The sequence below is a fragment of the Petaurus breviceps genome, unplaced genomic scaffold (assembly GCF_028583685.1).
Source record: "Petaurus breviceps papuanus isolate PSGF00001 unplaced genomic scaffold, PetGlider_PUasm1.0 98, whole genome shotgun sequence".
Taxonomy (NCBI): domain Eukaryota; kingdom Metazoa; phylum Chordata; class Mammalia; order Diprotodontia; family Petauridae; genus Petaurus; species Petaurus breviceps.
The window spans coordinates 59410774-59427375 of NW_027187460.1; the positions used below are offsets into that span (position 1 = coordinate 59410774).

The 16602-nt window shown below is 40.7% G+C and overlaps 1 long non-coding RNA gene across 2 annotated transcripts; it reads right to left on the reverse strand.

The window, feature by feature from the left end:
* Positions 1–387: 387 nt before the first annotated feature.
* LOC138155975 (uncharacterized) lies at positions 388–4279 on the reverse strand. Of its 2 annotated transcripts, none has more exons than XR_011167041.1 (3): positions 4179–4279; positions 2951–3059; positions 388–831 (listed from the first exon to the last, which is right to left on the reverse strand). It is a non-coding gene; the product is annotated as an uncharacterized lncRNA (long non-coding RNA). The 2 variants fall into 2 exon arrangements; XR_011167040.1 differs by having other exon boundaries at positions 2951–3149.
* Positions 4280–16602: the final 12323 nt, after the last annotated feature.

A 16602-nucleotide genomic window follows, 5' to 3' on the forward strand; every position in this document is an offset into this window, starting at 1 on the left:
CCAATAAGGATCTGGTCCCGAACTTTTCCCCACTCCTCCCTTCAGGCTATCCCAGAAAGCCCCAGTCAGAGCTGGTGCCAAGCCCTCCCATTTCCTGCTCCAGGCCACCCAGATCTCACCCCCAATCTTCCCTCTTCCCAATGTCCCCTTCCTATTTCTCTTCCTGACTAGACAGACCCTGGTTTCCCATTCCCACCTCTGGCAGAGGAAACCCAAAATTCCTGTCCCCTTCCCAATAGTAGTGCATTAGTGCCTTCCAGACTTCTTTGGTTGGCATTGCCATGTGCCCTAAAGCTGAAGCCAATCATATATGTTGTCTCCCTCAATTAGAGTGTGTGTTTGACCTACAAAGGGACTGTCTTTTTGTATTTTTATCCCCAACAGTTAACATAGTGCTTGATACATAATTGGCATTTAATAAATGCTTTTTCCTTCATCCATTTATTCCCCTAGCTACCATGGCTTCTCCATTCAAATTCTTTTTTATCTCTTTTCTGTATTCCTGTATATGTAAATGTTTTTCCCTTATAGAATATAAGCTCCTTAAGGACAGGGTCTATTTCCTTTATGTCTTGATATCTGCAGATTCTAGCACATGGAGTGCAAGATGAATGTTGTTTAGTCATGTCCAACTCTTCAGTACCCTGCAGACCTCTGTACATGAGTTGTTCTTAGCAAAGGTATTGGCATGGTTTGCTATTTCTTTCTCCAGTGGCAAACAGATTAAGTGACTTGTCCAAGGTCATACAGCTAGATTCTTAGGTTGGAGTAGAACTCAGATCTTCCTGACTCCAGGCCCAGTGCTCTATCCACTGAGTCACCTAGCTGCTCCTACAGGAGAAATAGAGGACCTTTAATAAACACTTGTTGATCGATTGGATTGATTGATCCTTCTAACTACCCATCCTAAGTCCATCTCTTGCATTCTGAGAATTAGATGGGAGTAAAGAAAGTGGATCTTCTAATGTCCAAGCTCCATGGGTTTCCCCTTGCCCTCCCCTCCTGTATCTGCTTGTCATACTAAAAGTATGCTTGGAGCAGAGGGATGGTACAAAACACAAACCCCAATGGAGGTGTCAGTGCTGATTTCAGGGCCTGCCCGACTCTAATGCCAGTCTCCTTTTGAGAGGTGACAATTTCAGGTCAAGCCTAGCATCTGCTATTTCTGGATTCCCTATTCGGCTTCTTCACTTATGCAAATAAGGTCACCCTCATTCACCCTCTGAGTTTTATCATGTTGTTTACCTGGCCCATTTTAACCTTCTCCAGGAAAATCTACACTCTATTTATACCAATCATTGGCTTCCTGTCTCTCCTCTAGAGAAATTTTTTTACTAGTTCTTGAAATTCATAACTGAGCAATATGGTTCCTTAGACACAAATCTGAATGATTAATTGAATATTTACCATTTTCCTCCAGCCCTCTTCACACTCCAGGTACCCACTCCCCACTCTCACCCTCCCAACCACCAAGCTATTCCTGGTGACACAGCAGGCTTTAAAGCTGTGCTCTCTCTGCCTGCCTCCTCCGGCTGGTGTGGAGCTGAGGAATTAGTCACATAATTCTAAAGGATTTCCCCCCTCTTGAACTCCCACATCCACTCTCTCTCAATGGCACTCTCCTAGACTCTCTAGGGGTCTGCGCCTGGTCTCGTTTGTGCTTTCCGGGGGTATCTTCACAGAGCTTGGAATGGGTGGCTGAGCATTGGCAAAACCACCAAGAAAACCAGACCTGAGCCATAGACACACCTGGTGCAGCCCCTGATAATCTCCTCTGACCGGGACACATAACAGAAATGCCCCACTGAGTGCAGCAATTTCAATTTCGTAAAGGTAGTTTTCAGTGGAAACTGGGCTCCTTGTCAGACTCATTTGGAGAAGGCTCGGGGGAAATTGATGAGCTTAGATTCTCAGAGGGTTCCTCCTCTGGAAATGCCACCCCACCCCCCACATCTCCCCACCTCCTCTTTTCAGAAAGCAACCCGGATTCTGGATGGAAGCTTCTGTATCCCTGCCTGCCATTCATTCTCTGGGTTTCTTGTGCTTAATATGGGAAGAAGACAAAAGGAAATCATTCAGCCTTTATCAAAAGGGTATATCCTTTTCTCCTCCGAACAGGTTGACTGTCCCTTTTTATGGCTTTTGTTATTCTCCACAGGCATCGAGATTACTCACGGCTTCCCCGGCCTTCTGGTGTGGGGTTGTTTGTTTGTTTGTTCTTTTATTATTCTTCCCCTAAGCTCAACTTTATTGCAGTTTTAATTCAGATACCAAACCATCCAGTGAGCTGAGCTGTTGTGGCAGGCACCCTGCCTGGGAGCCTGAGACTCTCCAGCAATCCATTTAAATCAGAACGGGGGCCAAGCAAGCCTGCAGGGCTGATGATCAGCCATGGGGAGGGCTCAACCTCACTATCTCCTTCAGCATGCCTATCTCCTCCGCTCTGGGGATGGCAGCTGTCTAGGCAACTTCCTTTGTCACTTAGGGATGTGGAAGCTAAGATGAGGTGTGGGGGAAGGGAGAATTAATTAGCTGCTTCTTGGAGAGCATAATTACACATCGTTTTTTGGGTTTGTCATTTCCCAACTTAACGAGGGGAATGCCCAGGTGAATTTCCCTGGGTAGAGAATGAGCTCATCTGCATCCAATCAAAGATCTGGGGCCATCAGTCACTTGGGCTGATTCGGAATCCTTCCATTACAAATGCTGCTAGAGTTGCCTTTCACTATCAATTCTAACCAAAATTTAGTTAAAAGAAGAAAATTCAGCATCTGTTTTAGGGGTGCTATCTCCCCCCCTCCTGGATTCCCTCTTTATTAACAATTTTTCCTTGCATTTTACATGCTCTTAAAAATGAAAGCTTGAGTTCCTGAAATCAAGACCTGAATTTCAGTTAAGAAAATTGAGCAAAAAAAAAAAAAAATTTTAAAGAAAAAAAATTGAGCCTTACCAAAAATCATGTGTCCAGTATCACATCCATTCTAGGAAATGGTGGCAGATGACCAGCAGGTGACATCACATAGCAGGTGGACTAATGTCCTCAATGAAAACCGTTTGAGCTGAAGGGAAGCGAAAGGAAGGGGGAAACCCATGCTAAAACAGCTGGATGGAATCTTCCCAACCAGGGTTAATTCAAGGGATTTTTTTTCCTGTGGGGTAATCACCAAATTAAATGTTTTAATTACAGAAATTAGACATGCATTTCTTTCTAGAAAATAGCATCATCAGAGCATAGTACCTCCTCCCCAGAGTGCATAGAAGCTCTTCTTATGGAGGAGAGGAGAAGCATATTTTAATTTTATTATAAAATAGGCTCAGGGAAATCAAAGAATCAGATTGACAAGTATTCCCAGCCAGCTGTGACTTAATGAGCACAATTCAAGACTTGGAACTTGCTTGCCACATCCATATTAATGTGCCCATGAAAGACTAAAGAAAGAGACAAATTACTGTTCCTATTATTTTAGATTTATTTTAAACTATTGTTAAAGCAGCTAGCATTGGTAAGTCACTTTCTGGCAGCTCAGCTGTCTGCATTCTGCCTGTTAGTCATTGCATTTGCAGCTGATGCAGGATTGATGATGAAGAGATGGTTTTCCAACAGTCCTGAAAGGAAGAAATTACTAGTGATAAGTTAAGCTGGAGAGGACTAAGGGACAGGGACACTGAATTTACACTATCACAGAACTAGAAATTACTTTGGAGGTACATCTATTGCAATCCCTTCATTTTATAGATGAGAAAACTGAGGGGGTTTTTTTAACTAAAAAGTTTCAGTGACTCACCCAAGGTCACACAGATAGTAATCAATAAGCATTTATTAAGATGTGCCAGCCACTGTGGTTACAAATATAAAGAATGAAACAATCTTGAGTGTCAGAGAAAGGATTTAAACCCAGATTTCCTATCTCTAGAGCTAGTGTTCTCTCCACTGTACCATTTGTTCAAGGTCTTTATTACTCTATTACTTCTCCCCACGTGGTTCAGGGCATGCTGTTTCTCATTCCAGGGCCTTTTAATTTGTTGTACTTAAGTCAACAAGCAATTATTAAGCTCCTAAGTTATGCCAGTCACTGTGCTAAGTTCTAAAAATACAAAGAAAAGTAAAGAACTATCTGGGTTCTCAAAGAGCTCATATTCCAAAGGAGAAGACAACATGCAAATAACAATGTACAAACCAGACATAGAAAGGATGAATTGGAGAGAATCTCAGAAGGATGGCATTAAGATGAACGAGGTTTGGGAAAGGCTTCTTGTAGAAAGGAAGTGGGTCATTAGTGGAGACTTGAAGGAAGTGATGGAAGCCAGGAGGTGGAGATGAGGAGGGAGAGAATTGCAGGTATGCAGTTCAGCAAGTGAAAATGCCTAGAGTAGGGAGAGGGAATGTCTTATGCCATCAACAGCAAGAACAGCAGAGTCACTGGATAGCACAGTATAATATGGGAGAGGTTGGAGTAAGGTGAAAGGAGAATGTAAAGAAAAGATGGGAGCAGGTTATGAAGGACTTTCAAAAACAGAGGATTTTATATTTGATCTCAGAGGTGATGGGAAGTCACTGGAGTAGACTGAGTAGGGTTATATGTGTGACATTCTTGTATATTAGGGAAGATCCATTTGACATTTGAGTGGAAGATGACCTAGAATGGGAAGAGACGAGGCAAAGAGACCAACCAGTGGACAACTGCAATAAGGAGTGATTGTCTTTTTTTTTAAACTTGTATCTGTATTCCCAACACTTATCACAGTGTATCACAGCACTTAGCACATAGTAGGCACTTAAATCTCTAGCTTCTATCAAACCTCAGCTCAAACACCACCTCCTACAAGAGCTGTTGTTGATTCTCCTCTCTTTCCCTTAGGCTTCTCACTACCCATGGGGTACCTGGGAAGCCTTGGTCAGAAATGGTGCCAAGCCCTAACCTTCCTAGCCCCAGGAAGGTTACACCCTACCCCCAACCTTCCTGACAATGACCCCTAACCTTATGCCCAAGAGTAATCAAAGAAGAAGAAAAGATTCTATATGTCCAAAAAAATTTTAATGGCTCATTTTGTGGTGGCAAAAAACTGAAAATTAAAGAAATGTCCATCAGTTTAGGAATTACTAGATAAGTTGTGGTACATGAATACGATAGAGTTCTATTATAAGATAAAGTTCTATTATATGAGATGAGGAAAGAGATCGTTTCAAAGAGACATGACTTATATGAATCAATGTAGAGTGAAGAAAGTAAAACCAGAAGAACAATTTATACCATGATATCAACATAATAAAAATAAACACATTTGAAGACTTTTATATACTGGTGAAGAATGAAATGTTCCAGGAGAACCATTTATATAAAAACAACACAAACAATAGTTCGTGAGAGCCATAAGAACTATTAAGAAGTATAATCAATAAAATGATCATCTATAGTTCCTGAGGAATGATGCTGAACTGTACTATAGTGTTCCTAAGAGGTAACATTTGAAGTGCAGAATTAGACAGACAGACAGACAGACAGACAGATAGATAGATAGGGAGAGAGAGAGAGAGATTAATATGTTTGGTATACTGTCTTTGAAGGAATTTGTTTTGTTTGTATATTTATTATAAGTAATTTGTCTTTTCTCTTATTGTCAATGGAGTGGGAGGTAGGAAAGAGAGAAAATAGATTTCTGTTAACTTAAACAATAATTTTTTGAAATAGAGGGGAATGCTACAGATGTGGAATGTTGCAGGGATTTTCAGATGAGGTCACTATTGTTTTACTTCGTTACAAGAGAAGTAGGGATAATCTGTAAATGTTCGTTAACATAAAAACAAAACACATCAATAAAACCTAAAAAGAAAGGTAAGTTCTGTTTTAGACATCTTAAGTTTAAGAGGTTTATAAGACATCTAGCTTGAGATGCACAATAGACAGTTGGAGATATTAGATGAGAGGTCCAGAGAGAGGTAGGTCTGAACAAATAGGTCTGAGAACCAACAGAATAGAGATATTAATTGAATCCCTGGAAACTGATGAGATCACCAAGCAAAAGAGTGTGGGGGAGAAGAGATGAGAGGCCAGGCAGAGCCTTGGGGGATATCCACGATTAGTGGACACAACCTAGATGAAGATCCAGCAAGGGAGACAGAGAAGTCAGCCAGGTAGGAAAACCAGGAGAGAACAGCATCCTAAAAACTCAGAAGACAGTAATAAGGAGTAGAGGCTGATCCAGTGTCAAGGATGCAAGAGAGGTCAAGAGGGATGAGCACTGAGAAAAGTCAGTTAAATTTGACAATTAAGAGATTATTGTTAACTTTGGAGAAAGTAGTTTTGGTTGAATGATGAATATGGAAGCCAGATGGCAGAGAAATAGGAAGAGAGTGAGAAGAAAGGAAGGCACTGATTGTAGACATTCAGAAATGTTAGGCATGGTGTTGGCAACAAGCTTAACCATTCAGATTATTTTCCACTTATTTAAAAAAAATCAGAATGTAAAAAAAAAATCCATATCTTGTTCATTAGACATCTGAGATTTCAGATAAAAAATACAGAGAAAGTGCTCAGCATTAATAAATAGGACAGACTAGTGGGGAAAGAGGAACTGCTAAATGAGAGAAAATATCAATTTATCTCCTCTGATATTCATTCTGCAATAGCAATCTCTGCTCAATAATTCAACAGAAGAGAAAGATGCACCTGGCCAGTTGTGAAATTGTTTCTGCTAGGGTGGGGTTGAGATTTCCTCCTGATCCTGACTGGTGACTAGGTCGTGTCCTCCAACAAGAAACTGGATTTGTTTTTATCATGTATAGATGCAAAGGCTGAATCTCTTTGTTTGAGCTGTTTTACCGAATAAGTGCCTTGTGGCACTGAATTCCCAAGTTAATTTTGTCTTTCTATCTTTGAGGGCACACTGGGCACTTTCAATTCAACAATTTAATTTAATACCTGTTGATAAAAACCCTTCAACTTCTAACATCTCTAGAGAAAGTCCTCAAACATGATGTTTGAGGTTTCATATGACATGCATAACTTAGACTCACTCAGTAGAAGTTAATGGGAGTGTATTGGGTGTTCAGGAAGGACCTCCAGCCCCTAATGCCTCTGGTGTAAGGGCTTGCCAAGCCCTTTTCAGGGCTGCTCATCCACCTTTGGTGTCCACCTTCTCATCTCTGGTTCCAAGTAGCTATAGCATGCACAGTGGTAAAACTGTGGTAAAACTATTGGCAGACATGCTAAAACAGGCTGAAGGTAACCAAGAGGTCTCAAACCTGTTGGTAAGGTAGGGGGATTTCTACTCCAAGCATTTGAAGACTTCTCCCAGAAGAATGGGTGAGTGAGAAAAATTTGTTCCCAAGGCCATGAAGGCAGTTGAGGCAGGCTCTGTGGAATGCGTAGAGCTTGGTCAGACATCAAAGATGCAAGGTCATCCACTGCATCCCGGGCCATTGCCAATCATCTTGACTTTTGTACTGCCACTGGACTTCAATGACCCTGGAAGAGAGAATGAGGCTGAGGACTTTGAGCAACTCTGCTTCCTTTTAATCCAATTCATGCACAAGTCAAGACATCACCTGTGATATAATTGGTCCTCTTCAAAAATGAAAGACAAACAACAGGAGATTAATGACTTAGATGAGGACTAATCCATGATGTCTTAGAGCAAAAAAGTTTTCAACTTGGATCATGTTGCATAGAAAAAGAGTTACTGGATATGTTGGCCCCTCTCTGCTACTGGGGAGAGTGAGGCTGATGGACCTCAAGTTTAGGAGTGTTATAGTAGAGTTAAAGTTAATCATACCGGGGCAGCTGGGTGGCACAGTGAGTGGAGCACCAGCCCTGGAGTCAGGAGGACCTGAGTTCAGGTCCGGCCTCAGACACTTAACACATAAACTAGCCATGTGACCTTGGGCAAGTCACTTGGCCTTGGTTGCCCTACCTTCTCCCCTCCAAAAAAAAAAAGCAAAAAAAAAAATAAATAAAGTTAATGTGTTAAGCTCCTGGAAGTGGAGGGCCACCAGGATGCCTAGGGAACAGTGAATCATCCCAGGTCAGTAACAAAGTATAGATCAGACCTCTCAGGGGCCACTGCCCTGAGAGAGATAGACAGAGAAGAGAATATTTTGACAGTGGACTTCAGGGTAATGCAATTGAAAATGTCAGGCCATGCATTTAGATAACCTAGGTTATAATTTTAGTTCTTCTCTTTACTACATCAGAGGCAGCTAGGTGGTGCAGTGGATAGAGTGCCAGTCAAGAAGACTTCTTGAGTTCAAATCTGGCCTCAGACACTTACTAGCTGTGTGACCCTGGGCAAGTCACTTTACCCTGTTTGCCCCAGTTTTCTCATTTATGAAATGAGCCAGAGAAGGAAATGGCAAACCACTTCAGTATCCTTGCCAAGAAGACCCTGACTGGGGTCAAGAAGATTCAGAAATGCCTGAAAAACAATGGGTGTTCAGGGAAAACTAGCACCTCTGTTGTGAGGGCTAGCTAAGCCCTTTTTAAGGGCTGCTCATCTGAGCAACTCTCACCTGTAGCTTCAGGAAGTGTAGTATGTACAGTGGCTATACCCCAGTAAAATTGCCTCAGCAAACAGGCTAAACCAGGTTGAGGGTAAACAACAGGCCTCAAATCTGTTGGGGAGGCACGGGGATGTCTACTCCAAGTATGTGAAGACTTCCCCTAGAAGAATGTGTGGATGAGAACAATTTATTCCAATGACCATGAAACTGGAAAATTGGTTTCCTCAACAAAGGGAAAGTCCACAAGTCATCTGCATTCTATCATATATGGGGTGTCCCAAAGGATCTGCAAATTTGTCAGTGGGGCACACCTTCCATCAACAAGAGGAATCAGGAATACCTGATTTCAAATCTGACCTCAGATACTTACTAGCTGTTTGATCCTGGGCAAGTCACTTAACCCTGTTTGCCTTAGTTTCCTCATCTGTAAAATGAACTGGAGAAGGAAATGGCAAACCACTCCAGTATCCTTGCCAAGCAAACCTCAAATGGGGTCATGAAGAGTCATACACAATTAATATAACACACTGACATTGAGTTGAAGAAGTGATGGGGGGAGAGGGGCAAAGACGGGACATCTACCCATAACATACATTTAAGTTTAATTTGCATTATTAACAAGTTTCTCCATCACTTAGGTCTAGATAATCAACAAAACAATAAATCAAGTCCTAAGATTTGTATCATTTGCTGAATGTTGTTGTTCAGTCATATATCACATATTCAATTCAATGAACATTTTTAGGTACCAGCTAGGAGCCACTGAGGATACAAAAAATTAAAAAGAAAGAGCCCTTCCTTGCTCTCCAGGAGTTTGCATTATAGGGTGGGGTGGGAAGAGGTGACAAGGAATTGGTGGATATACTTTGTGTACAAGTATACTTAAATACAAAGAACATGCAAAATATCACCAAATAATTTCAAGAGAGAGGGAGTGCTAACAGAAGTGGGAAGATGGAATGGCCTAGTATAGTAAGTAGCACCTGAACTGGGCTTTGAAAGAATCAGGTTACTCTATGAAGTAAAGAAGATGAAAAAAATGAAGCCCAAAAATTTGTGACTTGGTTATAATTACATAATTTCCTAGTTAGTAAATAACCCAGGTTATTTTTTTGCACTTAATTTTAATTTTTCTCAATTACATGTAAATAAACATTTTTAACATTCACATTTTTAAAAAATATTTTAAGTTGCATTTTCTGTCCCTCCCTCCACTGCCTTCTGCTTCCTTGAAAAGACAGCAATTTGATATAGATCATAAATGTAAAGTTATGCAAAGTATTTTCATATTAGCATAGTTATTTACTATTTCATAGTTGCAAAAGAAAATGCAGACCCAAAAACAAAATAAAAAATAATAAAGAAAATCAAAAGAAGTATGCTTCAATCTGCATTCAGACTCCATCAGTTCTTTCTTTTGAGATGGATAGTATTTTTTTATCATAGGTCCTTCAGAATTGTCTTGAATCATTGTATTACTGAAAATAGCTAAGTCCTTCACAGTTGATCAGCATATACTATTGCTGTTACTGTGTACAATATTTTCCTGGTTCTGCTCATTTCATTTCATAAAAGTTCATATAAGTCTTCCCAGATTTTTCTGAAAGCATCCTGATTGTCATTTCTGATAGCACAATAGTATTCCATCACAATCACATACCACAATTTGTTCAGCCATTCCCCAACTGATGGGCATCCCCTCAATTTCTGGTTGTTTTTTTTTTGCCATTGGAAGAGAGCTGCTGTAATTTTTTTAATGTATATAGGTCCTTTTCCTTTTTCTTTGATCTCTTTGGCATAAAGACCTGATTATTTCTGTATTTCTGAGTCAAATTCTGAGTATTTCTGTGTCAAAAGGTATGAACAATTTTTTTTAAAGAAATTGGGGTTGTCACTTGCTCAAGATTACACGGCCAGGTGTTTCTGGGTGGGTGATAAGTGTCTGAGCCCGGATTTGATCCCAGGTTATCCCAACTCTGGGTCCAGTGCTCTTACTCATTGTGCTACTTGGCTGCCCTGGTATGAACAATTTTATAGCTCTTTGGGCCTAGATCCAAATTGCTCTCTGAATGGCTGGATCACTTCACTATTTCACCAACAGTGCATTAGTGAACCTATTTTTACACATCCCTTCCAACATTTGTCATTTTCCTCTTTTGTCATATTAGTCTATAAAATAACAACTAAGAGTTATTTTAATTTTCATTTCTCTAAACAATAGTGATTTGGGGCATTTTTTTATATGACTATATATAGTTTTGATTTCTTCATAAAAAATTGCCTATTCATATCCTTTGATCATTTATCAATTGGGGAATGACTCATAATCTTATAAATTTGACTCAGTTCTCTATATATTTGAGAAATGAGGTGTTTATTAGAGAAACTTGACATAATTCCCCCCCCCAGTTTCCTGCTTTCCTTCTAATTTTGGCTTCTTTGGTTTTGTTTGTGCAAACACTTTTAAATTTGATATAATCAAAATTATCCATTCTATATTCCATAATGCTCTCTTTTCTCATTTGGTTATAAATTCTTCCCTTAACCATAAATCTGACAGATAAAATATTCCATGCTCCCCTAATTTAAGTCCAGGTCATTTTACATGGTATGCTTACATACTATTTACATGGCATTTCAGCCATCAGAGACCATTTGTACAAAGGCATCTTAAGGACACTTTAGCTTAAAAAAAAGTATATAACCTTGGAGTACAAGGCCAGAAACCATGGAGAATCTCTAGGTTTGTTTTTTTTAAGACTCAACTCATATGCTACTTTCTACAGGAAGCTTTTCTGAACTTGCAACTTCCTATCATCCCCCCCCCAACAAATAAATGACCTTGTATTTATTTAGTGTATATCTGTATATGAACATGCCATTTTCCCCCAACAGAATGGTTTGTTTGAGGGAGCATGGACTGATTTACTTTTGTCATTATATCCTCAGCATCTAACAAATGCTTGTTGGTTGATGAAAAGGGCATGAACTGTTCAGTTTCCCAGAATACTTGACCAATTCACAGCTCTATCAATAATGTACTAGTGTACCTGTCCTCCCAAAGGTCCCACAATATTGGCTGTTTCTACTCTTTGTCAAGTAACAGCTATTTATGAAGTACCTACTATATCCCAGGTGCTATTGGAAACACTGGGGATGCAAATAAAGGCAAAAATCAGTCCCTGCCCTCAAGAAGTCCATCGTCTAATAGCAGAGATGACATGCAAACAACTTTGTACAAACAAGATATATACAAGATAAAATGGGGTAGTGTCAGAGAGAAGGCTCTAAGATTAAAGAAGGCTTACTGAAGAAGGTTGTAACAGCAAGCACCCTGGCATACCCAGGATGGCTGCTAGCACAGGTTCTTTGATCTGCTTTACTAAAGGAAAGCAACTTTAAAAGGGTCAACAATCTTTAAACATGGGGCAGCTAGGTGGTGCAGTGAATAGAGTGCCGGCCCTGGAGTCAGAAGGACCTGAGTTCAAATCCTACCTCAGACACAGCACAAAAACTAGCCATGTGATCTTGGGTAAGTCACTTAACCCCAATTGCCCTACCTTCCCCCTCTGAAAAGCAAAAAAAATCTTTAAACATATATATTTATATCATTCACTTAGTTCAGGGGGAAAAGTCAGTACTCTGAACTTCAGAAAATACAAACAGAAATTACAAGCAGACAAAAAATACAGACAGAGAAAATAACACAATTCAACAGACCAACAGACAGGATTTCTAGCTGTCTGACCATTACATACATGCATAGTTAATAGAGAGAGAAGCACCAACATCTATGGGTTTTCAAAGCTGGGGGGCTCAATGGCTACCCAGAGTCTCATCTGACCAAATCACACAACTCTTCCTATGAGTGAGTCCCAAAGTAAAACCTCACTTCAGAGTATATATTCTCTTCTTCAGGGCCAGAGGACATCACAACCTTTATGACCCACTGCCTAATTACAAAGTAACACAAGGTGTGAACCTTCCTGAAAAACAAGCCTCCCCCCAATCAAATACCTCCTATTGGGTTCCACTTGAGGCCCATTAAGGGGCAGGGAAGATCTTCAAATTCCCATACCATTACATAGGTGTGATATTAGCCAAGACGTGAAGGAATCCAAGGAAGTTAGGAGGGAGAGATGAGGAGAGAGAGAATTCCAGGCATGGGATTCAGATGCCCTGAGTTGGAATATGGAGTGTCTTGTATAAAGAAAAGCAAGGAGGCCAGTGTCATCCTTGATAGTAAGTTGGAGATACAAATACAAATAAAAAGAAAAGACAGTCCCTTGCCCTTGAGGAGCTTATAATCTAATGGGAGAAGACTCATACAAAAGGGAGCTGGAAGGTGAGGTAGGGACTAGAGAAGGTATCCAGTACAGGAAGATGGTATTGACATCCAATGTCAGAAGCACATCTGGAAGGAGAACAAAGATTGGCCAGCTTGGGCACCTACACACAGTGGAGACTCTAGGAGAATTATTGGTCGTCCTTTGTTTTTACAGGATCCAGGGGAAGAGGAAGGTGGGTTGGGGGGGTAGAGGGTGGAGAGGGTGTGTTGCTTATCCTCTTTGAAAACTTCTCACCAAGAGCAGGAAGGATGCCCAAGATTGTCTCGTTTCCTACATCTCAAATAGCCTCTAGCTATTCAGGACCTCTTATTAGATTGTTTTGACTTCTTCAAGTTGAAGTGAGCCTCCTTTGGGTGCTGCACCTATGGCTTCTCAATTTTTTCACTGAACACAGAGTCGCTTGTTTAAAATTGCCCCTCTCTCTGGAGGCATGTAGCACTGGGCAGCCAACTTGACCCCCTTTTCTTGGTCCCATGTTATCTCTCTTTACCTGGAGCTCAGCTTTGAAGAGACTCTAAGAAAGATAAACTTTCCCTAATGAGCACTCTTTTCTCCAGATTGTAGCCTGCATGTGTGAAAGAACCTCAGAATTTAACTGGGAGCAGTGAGCAGAGGTGACTTCTCTGTAACTGCAAAGGAAGGAATCAGAAGAAGGACCTGTGAGCCGATAGGTATGGACTTGCTCTCCCATAATGCCATGTGCCTGAGCCACAGGCACAAAGGAGAAGTAAGTAGGGACTACTGGGATCAACAAAGTGAGGTAGACAGGACAGCTTCCAGGTGATTATAGCAATTAGAAAAGTGAGCAGGTGGGAACAGAACAGGTGGCAGCCTCAGCAGCGGCTGGTGAGCAGCACAGATGCCTAAGACAAGCCAGGAGCTGCAGGGCCAAACACAGATATGATGGTGGTGGGAATGGCAGTGATCTGAAATCAGGACAGAGGCAGTGGATGCCTAAGCAAGGTTAGTGCATACCCTGGAGAGAAGAAAGAAGACATCTGGCACTGACCTGGCCCTGGGACTAGCAGTAACAGGCCAGGTAGGTTACTGAAATGTCCCCTTCTTTAGGGGGACTGAGACTGAACCTCTGGGGAGAGAGGAAGTAAACAGTATTAATTGGAAAGTGGGCAATTCCTATTCCCTTAATAACTGTACTTGGAGATGAGTTCCTTTCTGTTTTTAACAGGCCTTATAATAAATTTGCTTTGAGCTTAAATGCCTTGGTAGCCTTGATTGCTTGCAAGAAATAAATTGAATACCCTTAGGGGTGAGCTCTGATGAGCATGAGTCTGATGTTCTCAGAGAAGCATCTGGATGGGGGCAAACATGAGCCATGTATAGTGAACAATTACGGAAAAGCCTCCAAGATTGAACTCTGGCTATATGAGCTCAGAGCTGCTTTTCTGAAGCAATGGGGGCTCTAGATTGTATATATTTCACTTCTGATTTAAAAGAGCCTCCATGTTCTGCCACTCGAAAAAAGAGATAAGTCTTACTTAGCTAGCTAACACTTTTGGATGCATAAGAATGAGATAAAATATCCCTTAACTAGTGGATCCATTTTTCTTTAAGAAAAGGATTTTTTTTTAATGTGGCTGTACTCAGAGCCATAACTTCTAATGGGCAGTAAAATGTTGTCTTAAGAAATAGACTGGTTTCTTATCGCAGGAGCATCTGTCAAGGTGTCCTGCTTCACTGGCCTAAGACATTTGGGCTCCATCTGACCATTCCAGCCTTAGAATCAAAGATTTAGAACTGGAAAAGACCTTAGAGATTTGCTAACCCAACCCCCTCAGTTTTACAGCTGAGATAAAGGAGGCTCACAAAGGTGAAATGATTCTTCCAAAGTTCTAAAGCTAGTAATTAATCAGACTCACATTCTAACTCAGAACATCAGCCTCCAAGTTCATATAAATTCCCTGAGAATAAGGACTGTTTTTGTCTTACCTCCAGTGCCTAGCACAGTGCAACTTAATTAAGGGCACCTAATAGATGCCTAATAATACTTGTTGACTGAGTGATTCCCATTACACCACATGCTTCCTTGTTTTACATTATTTCTTCTCATACATTGTGCTTTTCCCTCCAGTCAGAATGAACAGCCCAAGTATTCCCTAATCTCATCCTACCACCCTCTGATTCCATGAATTTGCCAGATCACTACAATGCACTTCCTCTCTGTACCCCATGCACTCCAACTCTTCTCCTTCAAAGCACAGCTCAGGCACCACCTACTCCACAAAACTTTCTGGGCTCTCATCCTTCTATACCTCAAATGAAAATGAGTTAACATTTTCCTAGAACTCTTTTTCTGGATTTCTCCTTCACCCCTATCACAGTTTATATTGTAGCATACATATATCTAGTTGGCTAGCGGTTTCCAAAGTGGGAACCATGATTTCCAATCCAAGGGTGTTGTGGCTTAACCTTAATGGGTATGTGATCAACCAATCAGAGCACTGAAATATGGATCACATCTCACCATCTGCCTCAATAGCCAATTGTAGTATTTGTTTCCTATATAACTATTCCATCCCTTTCCATATTCCCCCACTGTAGCCCTTCTCACCATTGGCTTGCTAGGTAGCCATTTTAGGTATGATCCCTTAGAAAGGTGATTACCTAATGTGGTCCAGGCATCCATAATGGTTGCACAGGAAAAATTCCTCCTCTACCAAATCATAAAGTTTAGAAAAAAATGCACTAATTAGTAGAAGGCACTTATTTGCTGAGTTGAACTGAACAAAATTTCCACCTTCCCCTCCAAAAATGCAGATTCAGTATTCCCTTCCCTAAAATTTAAGGAAGGAAATCTCAGTTAATATGAATGAATAATGATAACCTGTGCTATATAGGGGGTGAAAATGTTGCTTTGGGCAGAGAAGAGAGAAAAGGAATGATCTACAATTTGGTCATGTTTCAAGTAAGGCATTTCTGAGAATGACAGTGCTTTGAAGTTATATGAAAAAGATAATACAGTGACATGAATTTAATAACTACAGGTCTGGTCAGATTGTAATAGTATAAGTTACTAGAGACCCTATTCCTCTGACTGATAAAACCCCAAATGCCAAGCAGATGGACTTTTAAAAAATTAACCTTCTATGCTCATCACATTTCAGAAGGATCTGTGAATTTGCCCTGGCATCGTTTTCCCCTGTTTTGTCATCTTCAAAATGAGGACAGCCAAAAAGAAATGTGGGCATATGGTTATGTCCTTGCTTAAAAACAAACCTGTTTGCCTATTTTTTCTTCAACTCCCAGACTTCTAAGGGGCTTGGTTCTTGCTTCCTGCTCCCAATTGCTCTATTAATTCCATCACCCTACTTCTCCCAAGAGCCTAACCCTTAGTCTTGAGGGGCTGGTTCTTGTCTGTTATGGTCTGGCCTTTGTTCCTTTGGGCCTGGAGCTGTTTTACATGTTTCACAAGGTGTTGTTTTGAGGCATTTGAGGTTTTACACTGGCTGAATTTCTTGAAACTCAGTATGTGAGATGTTAGAAAATAAAAACAGAAAAAGTACTCTTACTGTCTTTCTCAAGAGACCAGGGTGTAGAAATATTGCTTTTGTTTTTGTAAATGTGTGTGTGGCAAGAGATTTTTGTAAGTTCTGGTTTTTAAAATATTTTTGTAAATGTGTTTTTGTGGTATAAGAGTTATACTGTATGGGTTATCTAGATGCAAAGAAGGAGTTTGCAGACAACATAGCTCTGGAATCTGACCCACTCCTCTCCAAGGTCGAGAGTGATTTCTGTTTT